Below are 17975 nucleotides of genomic sequence, written 5' to 3' on the forward strand. Positions count from 1 at the left end.
CATGGTGACACTGAAAGTCACATAGTCGAATAGACTATAATAAATCACACTTCAAACAGCAAGGAAATCACTTAATAAACACAAAGTACATTAATGTAAATAACATTCATGTGAAAGTAGGTGACATATGAAGTCACATAGTCAAACGACTATCATTAATACTTTAAAGGGAAGAATTCCCAAACAGAACCATGTAGTAGGTGACATATGAAGTCACATAGTCAAACGACTATCATTAACACTTTAAAGGGAAAAATTCCCAAACAGAACCATGTAGTAGGTGACTAACCCACTAAATATTTAAGCAGCAAATGGAAAGTCACATAATGACTAATCATTATAGAAATAATAAAGTAGAAAGACCAATAAGAATGATAAGGAAAAACACAGTAAGGCATTGTACAGTAGAGAAAGGAATTAAACATTAGCAAAACATTTAAAATAAATGAATATTCACTCCGGTGAGCGACTTCTCACCCGAAGTCCAGGACTGTGGCAGGAAGAAGTGGTGAAGGAAACACAAAGTACTGTAAATCGGGACAAGCAAGTTCCAATGAAAAGCTTGTGTGAGACGCCAACAAAGTCTCAAGAAGAACTGAAAATTGTAAAGTCCCAAAATACATTGCTGCCTTTGAAAAACTCCTCGATGAACAAAAGTTCGATTAGCTTTAAAGCAAATAAATGAAGAGCACAGTACCGCCTTATAAATTGGTTGTCCACCCAATGGCACTGTTCCAAACGACAACAGGAACCATCAGCATGCTCCACGAAGTTGTTGTGAGAACTTGATAAGTGACATCGGCTCGGATTGAATACAAATACAAAACAACCTCAAAATGGCGGCACGTTTTAGACGTGGTTGCAGGGTGGCTCACGGTGCGCTTATGCACCAAAACGTCCAAGGGAAAGCAAAAAGGCAGACCTACGTCACAAAAGGTCTCGAGGAGCTGCGCAAGATAGAGGTAAGAGTGCGCGCTCTACGAGGACTCATGACAGGAATTTTAAAAACAAAACGACGGTTGAAATGACAATGAAATGGCTGTAATTAAAGTTGGTTAAAACTTGAAGAAAAGTTACCAAACAGCGTAGTCTCGCCGATGCGCCGATCACCTTTTGACCTGTAATTTTAAAATGTCACTGGGAGAAGTCAAAAGCGGTAAAAATGAAAGTCACAAATAGGTCGCGAAAAAAAAACAAATTCAATCTGCTTATGGTGCTCCAAATGCTCCTCATGCATGAAAATCACTTCAGATCCAATGCCCAACAAATCCACCCTCTGCCAGACGACAACACCCGACACTGCCGACTCCTTCAAAATACACCTCAGAAACACCAAGGGAAAAGCAGCAATGATGAAGCTCTTGTGGGCTCTCGGTGTGCCACGGAACTTAGAAGTAGATAATCACGGCAGGAGAGGCAAGCTTACAGGCAGGTAGTTGGCAGCAGCGTAAAAGCAGGCAGCAGGAGAATGAAATTACAGCAGGGACTGGCACTCTTAGGAAATGGGCGACCGGTGAAGAGGTCACTGGTGGGGCTCTCAGGGGTGCCAGTATGCTAAAATAAATGTTTCAGGAAAATTTTGAAATGTCCTTTACCTTGTCTTGGAAATCGTTTTTTGTAGTTTCAAGGGATACTTGCAGCTGGCTTGAAATTTCAAAAGGTTCTTGAATTTGCCTTGTAACTTCTTCAGAATTCAATTTTTGTAATCCATCAAGTACATGTAGGTGATCCCAGATCGTCGCCAAATGTTATAATATAAATAAGTCCATTAATGCCGAGATGTAAATCAAATGAAGATGGTTTATTGATTAAGATTGTAGATGGTAAGATCAGCATATATGAACCCCACCAGGAGCAGCTACCTTGCTGCTCAGCCCATCCTTCCAACTGACACTCATCCACCAGGCTTCCCCAACATTCCATTACATCACATGCACCAGCATTCTACAACACATCCACACAGAACACATGCACTCTAGCTGAGCAGCAAGGCAGGGAAGCAGGAAAGATGCATGGCAACGAATACAAGATACCACAAGAATCTTGGCTTCAGCATGAAGATTTAAACATTTTAATAAGACCAGAAATGTGCCAAAGTACAGACTAGAAAAAGGGATAACTAAGGCCGAATGTTATTAAGGATTAGCCAGTGGGAGCAGTATCCTAAATTAAAAATCATTCTAGAGCATAAAATCAAGCTAGACAATAACAGTGTAGAAGTAGTTAAAATATGAAATGGGTTTGAACAGCAAGAATGTCAAGAAACTAGTCCTTTTGAAATGTCTAGGGGAAAGTTAGATAGTAATACACAGCAGCTACTGCAACAGAAACCAGGAGACCAGGGCGGATCAGTTTTTTTATCCTACCGGGCATTTCCCTGGTGGGCTTGAGCCACTGGAGGAAGGTTTTGAAAGCCCAGGGCTCTTCCTGGTGCCTTTGCCACTCTCACCCAAAAGGTATTGCAGGAGACAATTGCAGCTGCAGCCCGTGCAGGTAAGAGCGGTGGGGCGGTGAGGACAGGTGGGGGGGTTTGGACAGGCATCAAGGAAAAATTAAATAAATAATACCTTTTCCCTTGTTGTCGTCTGTCAAAATACCCCCCACCCGGTCCCACCGCTCTTACCTGCACGGGCCGTGGCTGGGCAATTGGGGTTCAAGAGAGAGAGGTAGAGAGAGAAGGAAAGGTTAAATAGAGTGCAAGCGATCAGAGAGGGAGAAGATAGAGGAGGCAAGACGATATAAAGAATGGATGGCTGGAAAGAGAGAATGCAAGGAAATGAACAGAGGGGGGCTGGTTTGAGCATTTTTGCCAGGGCTGCTTTTGGGATCCTAGTCTGGCCCTGCTGGAGACCAGCCCATCCTCAACATCAAAGGTTGGGCAACCAACTGCAAAACAAAGACTATAGGGGCTTCAGAATGTTGAAAATATACTGGAGAATTTATGTGGCCTAAAGTGTAATTGAAAATAAGTAAGGAAAAAGACACGACTGATGTGTCACTTAAGCAGAATGGAAATTGTGCATGTAGTAATTCTAATAAACAGAATGAATAAAACATTTAGTATACTGGGAGTAATTAGACATTTAACCGAAACTTAACAGGGTGGGTGGCAAAAAACTAACGTCATTGGTTGTTATTGGCATAGACAGGAGGCCTAAAAGGCGCAAAAGGCAAGTATCAATTATTAAATAATATAACGCAGATATACTGATACTGCTGGAAACACGCCATAAGAATTGATGTAATACATGTCTTTAAGGTTCTGTGGATAGACCGAACTGTCTTTACCCGAGAAGAGAACACAATTAATAAAGTAATTATCAAGAAACTATCTAGAAATTATCAAGATGAATATTTAGGTGCAGGTGTAAAGAGCTGAAACTGATCAAATGGAGAGATGTGCGATTCTGTGTGTTATTTACATGACTCAAAAGGTCACAGTGGCTGGCTTTTTCAGTCAAAATGCTGATAATTAACAAATATTTCATAAAGAGATTATAATTCCTATCATCACATAGAAGAGGAGATGCTATCGATAAAGTGTAACAAACATTATTAGATAAGAAAGACAATATGAACTAGGTGTCAAAAAATAGATAGCAAATGATGTTTAAGAAAGACAACTTTCGTTTAATTGACATTTAGAGTAATCAGAACATATAGTTTTTTTCTCTGCGAAACACGACACATTTTCTGGTATGGATCATTTTCTTTTAGCCAATACATGAGAAACAGAAGCTGTACTTGTATAAAAGCTTAGAGCTGCTCTGACCCTGCTACTATAGAATTCAGCATTGAGGGATTTTATACGGAGTGTAAATCAGCAAGATGGCTATTGCTTCAGTAATGCTTAACATGAGACACATTTAAGCTGGACGTTGGGAGATGTATTGTAGAAAATATTGAAGGTAAGTCTGCTAAAAGTAACTGGGTTTGGGAGGGGCTAAAAGTGCATCCAGGAATTATGATTGAAAGCTATATTTGGGCAAGACTCATTGTAAGAAAGTAAAAATTTGAAATCATCATCAAGAAAATTTGGAACTAGAAACACAAATCTTGGATACAGGAATATGTCCAAACGAATAAAAAGATAATAATGAATAAATGGTTTAAACTGGCTTTAAAATCACATTGTAAGGAAATAAGAAGTAAAGTGGAAATACAAAGGTGCAATTAAAGTATGAAAAATTAGATGATTGATGATTATTGCTATTGGCATTAGAATGCTGGGCCAAGAGAGCACACAATAAACTTAACCAGCTAAGAAATGGGCAAAATTCCAAAATGTAAACTTTAAAAGAAAGAATAAACACTAGAATGTCAGGCCTGTGACAAAGATGGTTCTGTGATGCGTCGGCAATTGCGTCTGGTCCAGCAGCAATACTAGGGTGTGCTGATGGATGAGGCACAGGCGCGTGGCTTGCTACACAAAGTAGGATCTATCAGTGGGGTGACAAATCCAGGAAACTCCTCTTCCGACTGTGTCAACAAGCGCAAACATATACTCCACTCCCAGGACTCCGCGCCCCTGGTAACACGCTCGTGACAGACCCTGTGGAGCTGGCCAACAGTTTCGCGGACTACTATCATTCCTTATACACTGCCCGTGAAGTCCTTAAGGCCTCTGAGATCGAGCAATATTTTGATGATCTTCCACCGAGGGCCCTTTCGAAGGAGGCCAGGAGTTCTTTGGAGGCCCCCCTGACCTTAGAAGAACTGACCACTGCACTGGGTGACCTGCACACGGATAAGGCACCCTGTCCTAACAGCCTTCCCAGTGAATTCTATAGGGCCTATGTTGCCCTATTCGGCCCCCTGACTGGAGACGTGCAGAAATAGTGCCCCGGAACTTCATGCCTCCTATAGGCCAATCACTCTTTGTAATATAGAAGCAAAGCTTTTGGCTAAGGTGTTAGCCACCAGACTGCTGGTTCATCTCCCCGACCTGATTTATCCAGATCAGGCAGGATTCATGCCCCAGCGTGCCACATGACATAATATCTGCCAGGTCCACAACGCTATTGCTGCAGTCGACTGCCTTCACCGCCCTGCGGCCCTCTTACTCGCTGACATTGATCGAGCTTTTGACTCTGTCAGCTGGACGTACATATTCATTCTTCTGGAGCACCTAGATTTTGGTCCAAAATTCATATTGCATATACATATGCTATAGCACGGGCTGACTGAGTCAGTGCGTATAGCCGGAAGGGTGTCTGCATCTTTTCCAATTAGCCAGGGCACTAGACAGGGGTGCCCACTCTCCCCACTACTATACGCTTTAGCCATCGAACCACTAGTGGCCTAGGTTCGTATAGATGCCCAGATCTGGGGCTTTAAATGGTCCGCTGAGACTGATTGGCCTCGTACGTTGATGACATTCTTTTCTTTATGACTGACCCCTCTAGGTCTGGCCCCCGAATCCTTCAAATCCTGCGAATATTCGGCGAGACCTCAGGGCTATTCATGAACGTAAATGAATCCGCACTATGGCCACTTTGGGGGTCCTCAGACGATTACAGATGGGCCACGGACCTCTCCCAGACTCAGGATGGCATGAAATACCTAGGGTTTTCATCCCAGATAGCCAGGAGTTTTCCCAGCACGAAACATTGATGGGGTTCTCGTGAAGGTTAAACCAGAGCTAAAGTCCTGGACGGGGTTGCCCCTATCCCTGTATGGCTGCTAGGTGATATTCAAGATGATTTTGCCCCCCTAAGTTTTTATATCAATTACAGAATCACCCCTATCCCATTCCGCAGATGTGGTTCAGACAGATCAACTCATTGCTAAACAGGTTCCTTGGGGGTTGGGGGCGGTCAGACCGGCGCTTCGCAAATGCTTTCTCTTCACCTATTGCAGGGCCAATGCAGCCACTGATATAGTCATACTATGCGGTCTCCCATTTACAAGTTCTCAACAATTGCTGGTATTGCTCGAGAAATTAATCAGCATATTCTCTAGAGAGATGGCTACTAGGGGATCCGTCGCTTTATAAATATTTGTACGGCTGCGTCAATACCCGTGCCCTCCATCCGGCTAATAATGTGGTGCTGGCTGTATAGCGGCAGTCTCTTCGACGTATTGGCTGGCAGAACCGGCTCACAGGTGAGGCCCCGCTGTGGTGTAATCGTTTGCTTCCACACTTGCAACATCTACAGGGTTTCCAGGGATGGGACCGTATTGGGAGCTCAACATTGGGGGACGTTCTCCAAGGTCCCACTCTTAAATCCTTTTCAGACCTACAGTGAGAGTCTTCTATGCCGCACACCCAATTTTAAAAATACTTACAGTTTCGTCATGCACTCTCCCCATATTTGAAGCACCTTACAGTCCTTCCCGAATTTAGCCCATTAGTGGAGAGGCTTCTTATGGGAGACCTGGAGGACCATAACATTTCTCAGATATACCAAACACTGATTACCCAAGCACGTCAACACTCGAATACCTTTGGGAGACCTGGCAAACAGATATAGGTCCCATCGATAATGATGACTGGAGGGAGGCTCTGGAGTCCCCCAGGTCGGCTGCCATCTCCTCGTGCCTGTGCCTGATACAGCTAAAATACCTACACAGAGCATACTATACCCGGGTGCGGCTTTACAGGGCGGGTTTCATTGCTTCCCACAACGTGTCTACTTTGTGGGGTGGAGGAAGCCACTTTCATCCACACAGTGTGGGCATGTCCGGTTCTGGACAGGTTTTGGAGGGCAGTTCAAAGATGTTTGGCTGAGGTGCTGGGGTGGACAATACACAGTACACCACGGCTCGCGTTACTACACATCACGGAGGACATCGGGGGCAACAGATACAAACATCACTTACTGTTTTTGGGCCTGACCTGGGTCAAACAAGATATAGCCAGCTCTTGGAAAGCACACTCCCCTCCCCTGTTAGGGGTTTAGAAGCGAGGACTAGATTTTTGCATGGGGTTGGAAAAGACGGTATTTAAGGCCCGGGGTACCCACAAAAACACACACGCATATGGCAACGCTGGGAATACTATAGGGGAATTGTACTGATACCACCGACCCCACAGCCCACATTGTTGGACCCAGGGGTTCTGCCTCATGTATAGTGTAACATTTGCATGCACCGCCATCGGTTGCCGGGACAGCATTCAGGGACACAGTCATATCTTAAAGGTGTTACCATTTTTATCCACTGCTATCACAGCTATTTTTGTTTTCTTTCTTTTTCTTCGGTTTATGTTTTAAAGTTCAAAAGTGCTATTCTCCATATGTATGCCAATATTATGTCCTGTCTTACATGTATAAAATGGCTCCTGTAGCATGGTTTTGGCAGAGAAAATTCAATAAAGTATGTTTATAAAAAAAAAATATTTTTCTATAAATGAATATAATATAGTAACCTGAAATTATTAAAGATTATGAAATTGCAAAATATGTAGGAGAGCTACAACTTGAGCAAATTCTTCAGGAAAGTGAAGACAAATTAAGTGAGAGAATAAGAATGGAGGAAATCAAGAACACGGTTAGAAATCTGGAAATCTAGCAAACAACAGAGCTCCTGGACAAACAGAGTTATAAATTAACAGTTGAATTTTAGATGGAAGTAAGGCATTTTACATTAACGCTGATCTCCGCAGTGCCCAATTCCTCCTGGTCTAGCACTTGGTATCCTATTGTAATCTGTCCTGGCTGTTCAAGTCAGCAATCTTGCCATTATCCTTGATTAATATTTGTCTTTTACAACTCAAATCTCCATCCTGGCTTCTTCTTATATATTCATTTTCCATGCCCTTCATAAAATTACACCTATGCTTATAATTTATTAGTATATAATATTAGCCCCGAACAAACTTATAGGTTACTAGCACATATACCAATTCTCAAACATATTAGGTTATGGTACAAATAAAATAGAGACATAAAGTCAGTTGTGCTCACTGTTAAAAACAGAAAGGCGATATGTTAATAAAATTAAATGTGAAATATTTGGGAGCTTGGATCTCTTAAACTTGGCACACATGTAAGAAATGAACCATAAATGAACCAGGACAAATATAGGAAATGGAGGCTAGTTGACATCCAAGCAGAACTTGAAAATCTTCTCTGATTCAGGATAGAGGAGAAGAGGAGACTGTTATATCTCTGGGGCAATTTAATAATAAACTCTTCCTCCTAGCAGATGTCCCTCAAACAAGTGTAAACACTAATTTAAACATGACCTTAGAAAGATATGCCTCGTGACTAGGCAGGTTGATATGAAATGAAGACTGGCTTATTCTCCTGAGCTATACACCCGGTACAGGGCCAAGCAAAGACCCTACAACGCATGCGTGCACACATCCAAAACTAACTTCAGATTACCTCCAATCCTTTCCATTCCTAACTTATTCTGGGATATTTTAAAGACTGTTTAGCCATTTACCTCCGCTGACTGCTTTGTCTCTACAATTTCCCAACTCCTTTACTGGCTTCATTCTTTTCCAACATGTTAAAATCGTTAAGAAATATGTTGTTCTGTTACCTATCACATTATTGCTACCTTTCTGTCTAATTTTCAATTGTTTCACTCCTTTATCAGCTGAATCAGTGTTACTGCTCGTGCTATTTTAATGAAAGAGAAGTGCATAGTGTCATTTTTTCAAAAGCAAATAAAAGTATTAAATGCAAACATGTAGGAATTATAATAGCATTACTTAACTATCTGATTGAAGCATCGCATGAGGAAAAAAAGCAATTACTGCTGCACAAAATGGCTGGGACTAGTCTAAATTCACAGAGCAGCTCAGAACTCTGTTTCAGGCAGATATCATTCATAGTTGGGCACATCTACACAATTAAAATGTTTCTATAAATATCAAACAAGTTACCATTTTCCACAGTGTGGTCCAACGTCACTTACAGTGCACACCTCTCACAGTGCATCCATCTTCATTGGGTCCAAGCTGAATGCCCTACTGCCACCCACTTTATGCCAAAGATGAAAATAAGTTCAAATTAAAAAGAACACACCCAAATGTCCATGTGAACATGGGTACCAAGTATTTAACTTGGGACAAGTGTTCACAAGGAACTCATTTTCTAAACCAAAATATGATAATACATGAAATCCTGGTGATAGAGAGTCATGAGATTCTGAAATTTGTAGGGGTGCATCATATTCACCGTTAGTCAGCACCCGCATATTAATCGATGTGTGCTAAGAAATGTCATAGAAATGTATTGCTGGAATCGTTTAACATAGAGGTGATCAGAATTGCAAAAATGCTTTTGTGAAGAGTAACGCTGCAAGTTATTGTGAATGTATTTAGTAAATGCATAATGATTAGTTTCCGTGCAATGCAATGTACTAGGTTAAACGTGTGCCATGTTCAAATTATACATGTAGGTTGCTTATTTACATATATGAACTAATGAACTAATGCTTAGAGTGTGATTTAGTAATGTGATTAAAAGTGTAAAGGCCTGATCGCATATACTTAGAAGAGATAGGCCTGTTAATTTTCTTATGTTAGCTAAACGTTGTAGGCCGAAAATGATTTCCTTTTGGTAAAGTCTTTGGGTTGCAAGGAGAGGTAAAATCCTGGAGACGTGAAATGTTTTTCATTCCCATGTTTCTGTTGCAGGTACAAGGACATTTAGCTCGTTAGTGAGACTAGGCCTTTGTTTTAGGAGGTAGGATGCTGCGACAAGCCAACAAGGGAGTACACTGGAATGTAGGGATGATACTTTCAGCGGAGAAGGTGCCTGGGACCCAAGGTCAAGCTAACCATCGTTGGACGCCGGACAATTTTGATGGAAAACTACTGGGAGAAGACCTGGCTGAAGAGGTGTGCCGAAGGGCGTGTTCATTGATTTTGGGGTTTTGTATTAGGGACAGTGCCCCGTGGGTTGAGCAGTTGAGGTTTAGACGGGAACCTAGGAAGAGCATCTTAGATCGAGCTCTGACTAAGTGAATGTACTTCTTAAGAAGTCTTTACTTCTGACACCTTTATTCTCCTTCTCTGGGAAGAGAATGCTAAGTAGGGATGTCACCTTAGAGTTAGTGTAGGGATAGACTAACGCTTTTCCTTTTAGACTAATGATTCCGAATTTGGATATTGGCTTAACCATTGCTTTCTTGATGATTTTGGAGTCAGTGATTCTTTTTGTTTTGAGTCGGATGAGAATCCTTCGTAGGCTTGCTTTTGTATTAGTGCCCATTTACCTTTTACACCTTGTATTGAGGTGTCTGTATGTCCAGCTATTTTTAGTTGTAATGAAATCAAATTTCGGTGATTATGTTTTGATAATTGTATTTCCTCCCCTCTACACTATTTAGCAGATAAAAAGATCCTGGCGACCTGAGAGGTTTCTTGGAGATAACCAGGTAGGCAAGAATCCGGCCCCATCAGTTGGTAGCAGAGTAGGAAGGTTATCTCTGATAGTGAGGGGAGATCTAGATCAGGATAAGACATTCTGAGGCCCATAGAAGTCAATTGATGGTGACTCATAGGATGGCGAGCAGCGGACAACGGCGGTTGATGGAGATTGATGGAGAGTAGCAGTGCGGCAGAAAGCAGCAGTTTGTGGAGGAGTGAGTATGAATAGGGTGAGGTGTTTGTAGATTGCGGTGTTGTTTTGTTGTGTGATGTCTTGCGGAGTTGGAGTGAGTGTTGAGTGATTGTGAGATCAGGCTGTGAGCGCGCGCAGCCCGGGAAAGTCTTAGGCTCGACGAGTAGCTTAAGCGATTGTGGTGTAGAAGACACCCAAGGTAGATTTTGTTGACCACCGAAAGGGGATCGTGAGACGTCATCGATTACCCAGACCGAGATAGGGGGTGCGAATGTGTGAGTGCATGAGTAACCAATGCTGGTCGTGGGTTGTTGTACGTGGGAATTGAGTATTTGTAACCTTTCAGAGGTGATTGTCTGGTCGTTCGCGGACAGGCAGTTGCCAGCCGAGGTCAACAATTTCGAGAGACTGTGGATGGACAGTCAGAGAAGTAACTTGTTTGGGACAAACGGTTATTTCAGCGTATGAATGGGATGAATGCAAGGGTGAGACGTGAATTGTGAAGGAGGGGAACTGCTGCGAGCGGAGGAAGAGTGACGTCAGAAGGTGCCGCGCTGCGAGAGGTCAGTTGGTGTGAGTCGCGCTGCTATTGGTAGGTTTGGCATCAGGAAGTGAACGAAAACATTGTGTGCGATTGAAAATTGTTCATCATGAAGTGCTTTAAAGTTTTCCGAGAATTATGTAGAGGTGAAAAACATGTGGTTACTCGTGGGGGAGAGGAAGCCCCTCCCGAGGATACTCCGGCGAATTACATGGCAAGAAATGTGGGATTGCATACCATAATCTGGCTTGAAAATTGGAATGAAATGACTCAGGGTGAGGGTGAATTGGCTTTCCCAAGATATGGCTTCTTCAGGTGGGAAATGTTGTATCAGTTGAAATCTGTGATGGCGGCTTTGCAGCCTTTGCCGAGACCTACACAATTTGAGGCGTTGCATGCATGGATTAGAGCAGTGCATGACAGGAAAAGAGATCGAAGTCAAGAAAGGGTGAAAAAGTCCATTAAGGCATTTCAGGATGCGAGGTGGGATGCAGTAGAGAAAAGGTGGAGAGTTCAAACGATAGCGGGAGATAGGCTGTACCCACTGCTGGTGAAGACTGATGGCTCGAAGGTAAGGAGTGTGGATGATGATGACAGTGATACAGATGATAGCCTACTAGAGAGGTTGTTGTCTGAGAGACCGCCTCCATACAATCCAGATTCCCATGAAGGGAAGTCGGTTCAAGCAGAAGGGACTAGTGGATTACCGACCCAGTCAGAGGTCAGAGTAGAAGGAAAAATCTCGACAGGAACTGAGGGCATGAAAAATCAGTCTGTAGTCAGCACAGAGGTTGGGAGAGGTGTGAGGTTACCGGATGCTCTAAAGGTACCGGTTACCATTGGACCCATTGTTTCTGTTTATGACCCAGATCAAGAGAAGATTGGGAGTTCAGTGCAGTCAGCTGTAAGAGCGGATGTGGGCACCACCAGTGAGAAATCAGAATAAGAGTGAGAGGACGGTAGAAAGCTAACGAGGCACGATAGTAAATCGTTCTGTTCCTATGAGCATGTCAGAAGAAAGTAGGACTCAGGAACAGGAATGTGATTATGATGAATGAGATGGAGCCGCCTGTCGAGAATTATTGAAGGGAGCTTTGAAAGGAAAAATGTTAGACGTTGTAAGGCTGAAAGCAGAAGTAGATGAGATAATAAATGGAAATTTGCCTCTTGAGAGAACGTACATGTACGAACAGGATGAACTACTCTTTGTGGCCAAAGATGTGACTCGCAAAGCAAGAACTGCACATGAGAAGTTGTCGGATTTAGCTAAGAAGTATGATGTGGACCTGTCTAAAACGAAATCATTGCCGGGAAGCCTTTGATTGCAGTATAGCGACCAAGAATTGGAAGAGAAAAGGGTCATGGGATTGAGAACCCATATCAAGGAATTGATTTTAGCAATGCGTGCATGGATCATGCTTGATAAGTGGGAAGAAAGGTGGTCCAAGAAGAAGAGTTCTAGGAGAACTATAGGAGAGACGCCACCCCCAGGTGGAGGGATGATGGAGGTAGGGAATTTCCCTTTATGAGAGGTACAGAATGGAGGAAACGTGCATGTGCCTTGGAGTAGTGGTGACTTGGCCGCATTTACGAATGACTTTCCCCGTTTAAGGGAAAAGCCTGTAGAGTGGTACAAGCAGGTTGATCAGTTTGTTAAGATTTCGAAGGTGTTGTGGGTCGACTTGAATACATTGTTTGATATTGTGGTCCCGAGTGATTTATGGTAGGCATGCAAAATCGCTGTTGAGTGGCCAACCTCAGAGCCAGACAGGGATCCGGTCTCAAACGGTCCGTCACCTATGGTTATGAAAAAGTTCGAACAGGTGATCACATGGTTGAAGTTGAAAATCTCGTCTCAGGACATTGATTGGGTGAAGATAGATCGGACCGTGCAAGAGCCAAAAGAGACGGTGCATGAGTTTTATGAGAGACTTTTGCAGGCTTTTAAGCAGTACAGTGGATCGGATGTATTAGATACGAAAGACATGGGACCGTTTGTTTCGAAGTTTGTGTTGGGATTGAGGCCAGAGTTTAGTCTCATGATACAGCAGCATTTGATTTGTTGGCAGAATAAGCCTGTAGATGAGATCTTACGGTATGCCAGGTACTGTAGTGATGAGATAGAATCGAAGCACAGGAAGTTGAAAGACAAATTGAAGCTTGTCCAGATGCAAACGGCTCAGGGACAGCCTAACGGAGGAACGTTAGGAAGGAAGCAGGGAAATAACCAAGGAGGAAACCAGAATGTTCAAGGTCAGGGAAGACCAAAGTCAATTGATCCTAAGACAGGAATGGATGTGGCGACATTGAAAAAGACCACTGCATGTCATCTTTGTCACCGGATCGGACAGTGGAAACGCGAGTGTTCGTTGAACCCATTGAATCAAGTGCAGCAGGAAGGGGAGATAGTTCAGGTACCTGTATCAGAAATAGTTCCCACTGTGACTAGACCTAGGATGGTCAAAGTGGGGACTAATAGCCCGCAAGTGCAAGTCCCTCAACCACCTAGGGTTCAGAATGTACAGCAGGGAGTCCGAACTTACATGCAGATGCCCATGTTCGAGGGAAGTGACGAGTTTGGTCCGGATCCGTTGGCATGACGGTGCCTGAGAGGTGAGGAAGACTGCACGCTTGGAGCAGTCTTAGAGGCAGACCAGAGGGGACCATTTGTGGAGGCTGACATTGATGGTCACCCTACCACCTTTTCGGTTGACACTGGTGCTACCCAGTCTACTGTAAGATCAGCAGTAGTCCCCAACCTACCCCTTTCGGGACAATCGATCCAAGTTGTTGGTGTAGCAAATAAGAAACTGACTAGCCCATTGACAGAGCCAATTCCGGTGAGAATAGGAACCTTCAAGGACCGACACCAGTTCGTGGTGTGCGACTCGAGTCCAGTATGCCTGTTAGGTAGAGACCTGCTGTGCAAGCTGAATTGCACCATCTATTGCACACCACAGGGAGTGGAAGTACAGACAAAGGATGACGATGCGACCTTTAAGGTTGCAAATCAGCGGGTATGTATAGAAATGTATCAAGCGCTGACAGTGGGAGAGCTTCCACTTGATTTGAGGGATTCCGCGTCAATTGATGTGGGGGACCTCAGTGGTGAAGAGATCGGTTTGGTCAAAGGTGTAGACCCAGTGAAAATTCAGGTCTAGCCGAATGTAGAATTTCCTAGGACGCCCCAGTACAATTTGTCACTTGAGACAATTGCAGGGATCAAGCCTGTAATTGAGTCTATGATCAAGCAGGGAATTCTTTGAAAGTGATCATGGGTAGCCCATGTAATTCACCTATCATGGGACTACAGAAATCGAGTGGGAAATTCAGGATCGTGCAAAACCTGAGAAAAATCAATGAGATAGTTGTCCCATGTTGTCCGGTGGTACCGAATCCATCTGTAATCCTGTTTCAGATCCCATGCGAAGCTGAGTGGTTCACAGTGATTGACTTGTGCCAAGCATTCTTCTCGATTCCACTACATGAGGAAAGCCAATTTCTTTTTGCTTTCCGGCTGGAGAACCGTGTGTTAACGTGGTGTCGTATCCCACAGGGGTACACAGAGAGTCCATTGATCTTTAATCAGCTCTTGAAGAAGAATCTTGAAGGTCTTGTATTGCCGCAGAACTCTGTTCTGGTGCAATACATTGACGATTTGCTCATAGCGTCAGAAACTGAAGATGCTTGCAGGATCGATACTGTTGCTTTATTGAACTATTTGGCAGAGAACGGACACAAGGTGTCTCCAAGTAAATTGCAATACTGTCTGAGCGAAGTGCAGTATTTGGGTCACAGAATTGAGAAAGGCAGGAGAAAGGTGTCACCAGATCGTATTGAGGCTATTATGAATATGCCTGTTCCTACCACCCAGAGAGAAGTCCGAATGTTTTTGGGAATGGTCGGCTATTGTCACCAAAGGATTCCCAATTTCTCCTTTGAAGCAAAGCCCTTGCAACGGCTGACGCACAAGGATGTGACTGATCCGGTACCATGGGACAAAGACTGCTTAAGGTCATTTATGAGGCTGAGAGAAGCCCTGTGTTGCGCTTCAGCTTTGGGAATGCCTGATTACAATAAGGCATTCACATTGTTCTGTTGCGAGAGAGAAGGTTGTGCATTGGCAGTCCTGACTCAGAACCATGGAGGTGTCCGTAGACCAGTTGCCTACTTTTCAGCTACTTTAGATCCAGTAGCTTCTGCGTTGCCCGGATGTCTTAAATCCGTTGCTGCAACAGGTGTCAGTATTGAAAGATGTGAGAGTATTGTAATGGGACATGCACTTACAGTTTATGTGCCACACTCTGTTGAACTGTTGATGACAAGGACTAAAACACAGCACCTCACGAACAACAGGCTGGCACGTTATGAGCAAGTTATACTTGCTGCAGAAAATGTGACTTTGAAGAGGTGTTCTGTTTTGAATCCTGCGACATTGATGCCTATTCCAAATGTATATGACAAATATTGTGAGGATCACGACTATCTCGATGTGACTGAACTGTGCACCAAACCAAGACCAGACATTGTCGATGAACCGCTCCTTGACCCTGATGAAATATTCTTTGTGGACGGTTCATGTCTAAGGGACCATGTCGGGCGATTGAGAGCAGCGTTTGCTGTATGTACCATCACAGGAGTGGTTGAAGCTGCTTGTTTAGAGGGAGTACACTCCGCACAGGTAGCCGAAATCATTGCCTTGACCCGTGCCTGTTTAGCTGCTGACCAGATTCGGATAGCGATTTATACCGATAGTCAGTACGGGTTTGATGTCGTTCATGACTTTGGACAGTTATGGTCACAGAGGGGGTTTATGACATCTTCCGGATCACCCATCAGAAATGGGGGATATGTGAGACAATTGTTGGAAGCACTGCAATGTCCGAAAGAGATTGCTGTTGTCAAATGTTCAGCCCATTCTAAGGGAAGCGACTTTGTATCACTGGGTAATGGTTATGCCGATGAAGTTGCTCGGTTTTGTGCAGAACAAGGATGCATATTTACTGGAGTGTATACTGGAGAAAGCCAAGAAAAAAACGATCTCAGCATGATGTTGGCCATGGCTGATACATGGGAGGAGCTGAAACGACTGCAGGATGAGGTTTCTGATCAAGAAAAGGATGGCTGGATGAGATTGGGATGTGAGAGAGGAGATGTGGGTGAATGGGTTTCGAGCGATGGACGAGCTGTGCTAGCTGAATGCCTGTTGAGTCCGATGGCAAGATTGATACATGGTGCAGTACATCTTGGCAGAGATGCGATGGTGCGAGTGTTCCGACAGACATGGTACAATCCGAAGTTTCGTGCAGTGGCTGAAGCTGTGTGTCAAAGGTGTGTTACATGTCAGCAGATGAATGCAGGAAAGAGAACTGCTGTGACTTTGAGCCACATTGGGAGGTCAGGAGGGCCTTTCAATAGGATGCAGTTGGACTTTATTGAGATGCCGAAGTGCAATGGGTTGAGGTACACCTTAGTTGTGGTATGTGTCTTTTCAAGGTGGGTGGAGGCTTATCCAACACGCAGGTGCGACACACTCACTGTAGCTAAACTGTTGCTGAGAGAGCTTATTCCGAGGTTCGGTTTCCCGACCTCTTTGGAGTCAGATAGAGGGACACATTTCCATAGCGAGATCATGAAATTGCTCTGTGCTGCCTTGAATGTGGACCAAAGACTACATTGCAGTTACCGACCAGAGGCTTCTGGGATAGTTGAACAAGTTAATGGGACTTTGAAAGCACGGATGGCAAAAGTGTGTTCTTCGACATCCCTGAAATGGCCTGACGCACTGCCCTTGGTTCTTATGATCCTTCGTAGTGTTCCTGATAGGAGGACTGGGTTGCACCTCATGAGATACTGATGGGGAGGGCAATGCGAGTACCAGCGATACCTGCCACTGCTTTGATTAACTTCACTGATGACTTGATTCTCGACTACTGTAAGGGACTGGCTGACGTAGTCCGTTCTGTGTCCCAGCAGGTGCAAGCAGCAACTGTTCCAGCCGCAAATGACCTGTGCCACGACTTGTGCCCGGGAGATTGGGTACTTGTGCGTAAACACGTGAGGAAGAGTTGCCTGGATGTTCGTTGGCGTGGTCCGTACCAGGTAATACTGGTCACGAACACAGTAGTGAAGTGTGGGGGACTGCCGAACTGGGTGCATGCCTCCCATACCCGCAGAGTTCCAGCACCCTTGTAAGTTACAGCCCCTCTTGTAAATGAAAATCCAGCTGAGGTGGCAGAGCCATCTGAGAGTGCAAGCCAAGCTGTGAGGGTTGCTGATGCAGTTGGTTGTGCACTAGATCGAGCAGAAAGGGGTTGTGCAAATCAAAGCCCCGAATTTGACTCAGACGGAGAAAGTGTTGCAGTGAGTGGAGTAGAGTCAAATTCTGTTGAAGAAGGAAGTAGTGCACAGGGTACCCGAAGGGAGAGCAGAAGTGCCACAGAAGCAGAAAGAGTTTGGCCCGTGAGTCAGAGGCGGCTGAACTTGAAGTTGGCACCCGAAAGAGACCTTGCCCCAGTTTCTGAAACGTCTGAATCTGAACAAAGTGACGAAGAGCAAGCTTGAGTCAATCTGAAAAGGTCAAGGAGAGCAAGAGTGCCGTGTCAAAAGTACACCTCACCGGAGTGAACCTACGTTGTGACTGATGCCAGGCGTATTGAGCACGAGAGGCTGAGGTCCTTGACGCTGATCAGCAATTCTCCGAACCTGAAAATAGATGTGCTGTTACTGGTTTCAGGGGTGGAGATCAAAGGAATACTGACCCTCAATATTCCGAATCCACCACTTCTGAGTAAGGTTCCTGAGTTGATCATGGAGATGCTGGTTTTCCCGACTTTTGGTATTGTACCACCACACCAGGAGTTAGTGGTACGTTGTCTTGAAATTCTGCAAGGTGTCTTAGAGATTTTGGGAGC

The sequence above is a fragment of the Triturus cristatus genome, chromosome 9, assembly GCF_964204655.1.
Source record: "Triturus cristatus chromosome 9, aTriCri1.1, whole genome shotgun sequence".
NCBI lineage: Eukaryota > Metazoa > Chordata > Amphibia > Caudata > Salamandridae > Triturus > Triturus cristatus.